Genomic DNA, 5,519 nt, shown 5'->3' with positions numbered 1-5,519 from the left:
TTCAACATACGTTGCTCACCATACTTGTCTCTAAATATATTTTAGACCTTTCTAAATATTAAACCCACCACTAAAGGATGATTCATTATACAGGATAATATTTAAAAATTGTACTACAAGATCTGAAGACAATTTTTAAAATGTTTTAACAATAGCAGCATTGTTGGAATAAGAGTGTAGTCTTCCAAGTTGGTTACTTGGAAAGAAATACCTATTTGAATAAATAAATTATGATATGTTTGTTTTGAAAAAAGTTGTCGCCATCAATCAAAACATCTTATTACTTTAAGTTTAATTACTAATACTCGTTTGAAAGACGCTTGATTAGAATAGTCGTTCTCAGTGAAGGGATATTAGGCAATGTCTGGAAACATTTTTGATTGTCACAATTGGAGGGGGACGCAACTGGTCAATAGCGCCAGGATTGAATACACTGGATTAGATGTTTCCATGGCTCTGTGGCGTGTTTTCTTGTATACTTTGATCTGTCTATTCCCTTTTTAGAAGAAATTTCTTCCTCATCATATCACTCAGTGCAGAGCTGTATAGACGAAGGCAACAGGGGAAATGCTATGTGACTGGAGAGCAGGGGTTTTTTTGGAAATTTCCATTAATCAGGAGTCACTGCCCCAAGAAGAAGGTGTAACAGACAAAAGCATGATGTTGCAATTGGGAATATGGGCTCTGGAGTTCAACGGCCTACGTATAAATCTCAGATCTGTCAATCACTAGCTATGTGACTTGGGGCAATTTACTTAACCTCTCTATGCCTAAATTTCTTCTTCTATAAAATGTGAGTAACACTATTTCTTATCTCTTATTATTTTTGTGAAAGTAAATAAATTGTAAAGTGTTTAGAAGAAGTGGCATAGAAGAAGTGTTCAATAACTGTTCATTACTATTATCATCATCATTTTAAGTAAATATGCAAAAGATTAAGGTGCTACACATTTGCAGAGAATGCAAAACCAAGTAAACCCATGATTGGAAGTGATAGGGCACTAGTGCAGTGGCCCTTAACCTTGGCCGGATGTTAGAATCACCTAGGGAGGGTTTACAAAACCCCAAAGCCCAGGCCACACTACAGACAATTAAATCAGAATTCCTAGGGATGGGATCCAGGTATCAGCACTTTTTAAATCTCTCCACATGATCCCAATATGTAGCTAAGGTTGAGAACCACTGAATTAAAGTTATTAACAAAGTATGTCTCTCAGCGAGATGGTAAAAAGAGGGCATATTAAGAAAAAAACAAAAGCTTGCGAAAGAGGTGAGGAATAATCTTTGAATTAATAAATATACTCAGATTATAGAGATACAGCTATAAGTATACAACAGCTCCTAACCTTGAAGAATTTACAATCTCTTTACCAATAAAATATATAAGGTGCTACAAGAACAGGAAGGAAAAAGCACTGATATATAGCTATGCGGGAAAGTGACTATAAAGCAATTTATACAGAGTTGAGCAAGAAAATAAAAGCTCTGTAGAAAATGGGGGAGGTAAGCATGCCCAAGACAGACAGTCTAAGACTGGAGCTACGCCACCTAGGATAGGGTGACGAGATTTTCAAAATTAAAAAGCACTCACACTGATAGTTCAATAAGGAGTTCTGAATAACCAAGGAAAAGTTATTTGTTGTTGATATTTTTTTAAATGTTAATTTTACAGAGATTAAGTACCTTAATTGCTCATCCCAGAAACTGCAGCAAACCAAACACTCGATCTTAAAAACTGGTCTACTCTACTGGGTCCCATATTTCATAATATTGTGCCAACACTGTACAGAATGACAACCCCCAAGGAAACCCACCCCCACCAGCTTAAAAGAAGACTACTAAATGACCCATGTATAATCAAGTGAATCCACTAGCAAAAAGGAATGGACACTCTCTATTCTTACCCCAAGAATCGAATATAGTAGATAACATTTTGTATCGAAAAGACTTACTAACGTTCAGGACCAAACCACCTTTCAAGAGTGATAATACCAAAAAACCCTATTAACAGAAACTTTTATCCTGTTGACCTGGGTGTCAGTCTCTAGAACACCAAAAGTTGTTTTCTTTACTTTTGCCTTCCACTTTAACTTAAAATAAAAGCACGTGCAATCTTCACTCGGTAACGGCTACAGCAAGTGGCTCTATACATCAGAAGTTTTCAGTCTGTACATTTGCCTCTCCAAAGGCCTATTAAACAGACCGAAACCTAACTATGGATGCAAAGCTACCCCCACTCACTGGAACCAGGCACGAATCTTCACATCTTGCTTTATCTGTCTATGTGCATCCTATTATGGACCTATGCAACAGTGCAAGACCACCACACTGGGTGGGGAGGGGCTCGAGTTATAACAGCTGTGGTCTCAATGCAGGAACCACTGTGAAATTCTCCTTAGCTCTGGATCACAATTAGAGTAACACCTGTGCAAAACAGGTTTCTTCTGATCCCCTAGAAAGCCCCTTATTTTATGCAGGCCCAAATTGTGTTTGCTGTTCTTAAGCCGGTTCCCTGCCTCGGAATTCAGACAGTCGTTCAACTGCTCAGTTTCATCCCTCTAAAGCAATCCAGAGAGTTCACGGGAGATATACCAATGAGTCAGTTCATTCCTGCCTCACACAACCCTTCTCTATGTGACTCCCTGAGCAAGATAACTTTTGCAGGGATGAAAAGGAATATCCTTTGTCTATGATCCATAAAGGCTTTTGATGCAGTCAAATCTTCCATGGTATTGATGGCCTGGAGGAAGACCGGGGGAGGGATGTGATTCCTCCGTTTCTGCAGGACCTACTCCACAAGTGAAAGAGGCACAATTGCATGCCCCGAAGGAAATGGTTAGCAAAACTGAGGCAATCACTTATGCTAAAAAGTCTCTGCCTAAAAGGAGTCAGAAGAATGTCATTCTTGGACACTACTGAAAACGTGATTAAGCCAACTCTTCAGAGGTCCACAATAGGGACAGGAAATGTCAGAATCAAATTTTCAGGCTCAATTATTCATCTCATAAATAAATTTTGAGGATAGGTTTGTCTTATGAAAGTTGAGAAGTACAGTGTTTAGCAATTATGCAAACCCTGAGACTTGGCTCCCTGAAACGATTTCTGTTGGTCTTGGAATGCTCTCCAGATCCAAGTAGCTGACAAAGTTTTTTATTATTATTATTAATAACACAAGGCTCTAAGAAAGGTATGAGCTCTTTGAGTGAGTAAAGACACTCTGGCTTAACTTCATTTTTCTAGTCTTACTACGGACCCATGGTTGCTGATTTTCTACTTATACTTTGCTCTTCTTTCGTAGTAATAATAATTCATTATTCAATTCAGGATGAATTCAAAGTCAAGACGTTGGGTCCTTTAAGAAGTGTTACAGAAATATTTGCACAAAGGGAAATCAGTTAAAATCTCAGTAGGTAATGATTGTTCTCCTGGCGTGCCTGGCCTTTGGAAGTACACCTACAGAGCAGCTCATTGCTGTGTCACATCCATCATAACGTACTGGAGCAAGCATGCATCCTATGGGGACTTTCAATGAGGCTTTTTGCACTCTCATAGTCCTCATTTTTCAATAGAGTCAAACAGACTAAAACGTGTGAAGCCCTGTTAAAAAAACACCTGCAAGTCCTAGGCCCTACCCTCTAGGGGCTTGCATTTTTAATCAGTAGACCACACTTGCACAAAGCTAGCAATAAACGTGTTTAAATGAAATGCTTACTATGCCCTCAGCATTGTGCTAGGCATGTGGGGTTTTCAGAAGTAAAAACATGCCTCATCCTCAGAGGATGCAATGGAGTTAGAGAGACAAGGTCAATGCTAGAAAGGAGATCAGTAAGGACTGCAAGGAGCAGAGAAAGGTTCGGCAGAAGGTGTGCTGTTAGCTAGGGCTTGAAGGATGGATCAGACTTAGATGGAAGGACGGCATTTAGGCAGGAGGCTAAGATAAACCAAGATGTGAGGCAGAAAAGAATATGGTGGTCACATGGGATTCACAAGGGCGTTCCCCTCCTTTTTCTTTTAGGTCTTATTAGATACATCTGATGGGGACAAGGTTAGAATTATTGGAAAGGGGGGGCCGGCCCAGTGGCGCAGCAGTTAAGTTCGCACGTTCCGCTTCGGCGGCCTGGGGTTCACTGGTTCAGATCCTGGGTGCGGACACAGCACCACTCATCAAGCCATGCTGTGGCAGGCATCCCACATATAAAGTAGAGGAAGATGGGCACGGATGTTAGCTCAGGGTCAGTCTTCCTCAACAAAAAGAGGAGGATTGGCAGAAGATGTTAGCTCAGGGCTGATCTTCCTCAAAAAAAAAGAATTATTGGAAAGGATTATTGCCTTATCTACATGGACCTCCTATGGAAACAAAGAGACAAGGGAGCCTTTGAATGAGGGAACAGTGATAGCTGAGGGGATTAGAAGTGTCTGTGTTTGGGAAAAAAAAAAGGTAGTCAGCAGGACTGTAATTACAATACAGTATGTAAAGTCCTGCCAAGGGAACATACAGTCCTGAGGCAGGAAGATTCCCAGGAAGATATGACTCCTTTTACTCAGCTAGGTGACCACACACACACCCCATCATAGATCTAGTTAAACTTAGTTGCCAATTATGCAGACTCTGAGAGCGCAGAACACTCCAGTGATGTCCAAGTTTCTCATCCTCCTCTCTGGCTTCCTGTTCTCCCATGCATGCACTCCCATAGTTCAACACGGAACCTCCTCATTGGCTTCCACCAAAAATCCACTCATGCTCAAGCATTTCTTGAATTTTTTACCTTGATTACAAATTTAGACAGGCATGAAGAGAGATTGCATGATAGAGTTTGCGACCTTCCATCATTCAGGTGGGTCCACTAGTACCAGTCTCTCCTTTCCTCTCCTCCAAGAAGTGAGAAAGTTATCTAGCTTAAAAGAGTGCCATCCACATCCTTGGAATTTCAATCTATACCCCAAGCACTTTCCTGTATAGGACATTTGTCCATCTAAGTGAATTCTAATGAATGCAATTTTCTCTATGTTATTAAAATTTCCCCTAAGTGAAAGTGAGAAGAGAATATTAGCAGTCTTTCACAACTTCTTCCAAGTTCCCCCCAAAAGAAAAGGTAAAGAGAAGACAGCGCATGGTTATTACTTGGCACTCAATTCCCCTCCATACCACAGACCTTCTTCACTCCATAGCCCTAACTTCTCCCATCCTTCTCCTATGGCCTTAGAGAAATCCGGGCCTGGGTCCTGTAGGAATCCTTTTCCAGCTTGACCTCTTCATTCATTTATTTGAGGGGTCTCTCCCACACGGCTGAACCAGACAAGCTCCTTTCCGACAGCAGAGGTCTCCAAAGAACCTAGATGGAAGTCTGTGAATGGAGCACTATCGTTAACATAGTCAACAACACTAGGCTTAAAGGAGCCCCAGGAAGGGGGTAAAACTCCCAGTCTGAACCTTGTGCCACATTTTCTTCACCCTCAGGGTCAGAGACCACCCTGGAAGGGATATTGTTAAGTGGGCACGCTGCCCTCTGCAGCTCCTC

This window comes from Equus przewalskii, chromosome 20, assembly GCF_037783145.1.
Source record: "Equus przewalskii isolate Varuska chromosome 20, EquPr2, whole genome shotgun sequence".
NCBI classification, from domain to species: Eukaryota; Metazoa; Chordata; class Mammalia; order Perissodactyla; family Equidae; genus Equus; species Equus przewalskii.
Note: the sequence above shows the minus strand (reverse complement) of the source record.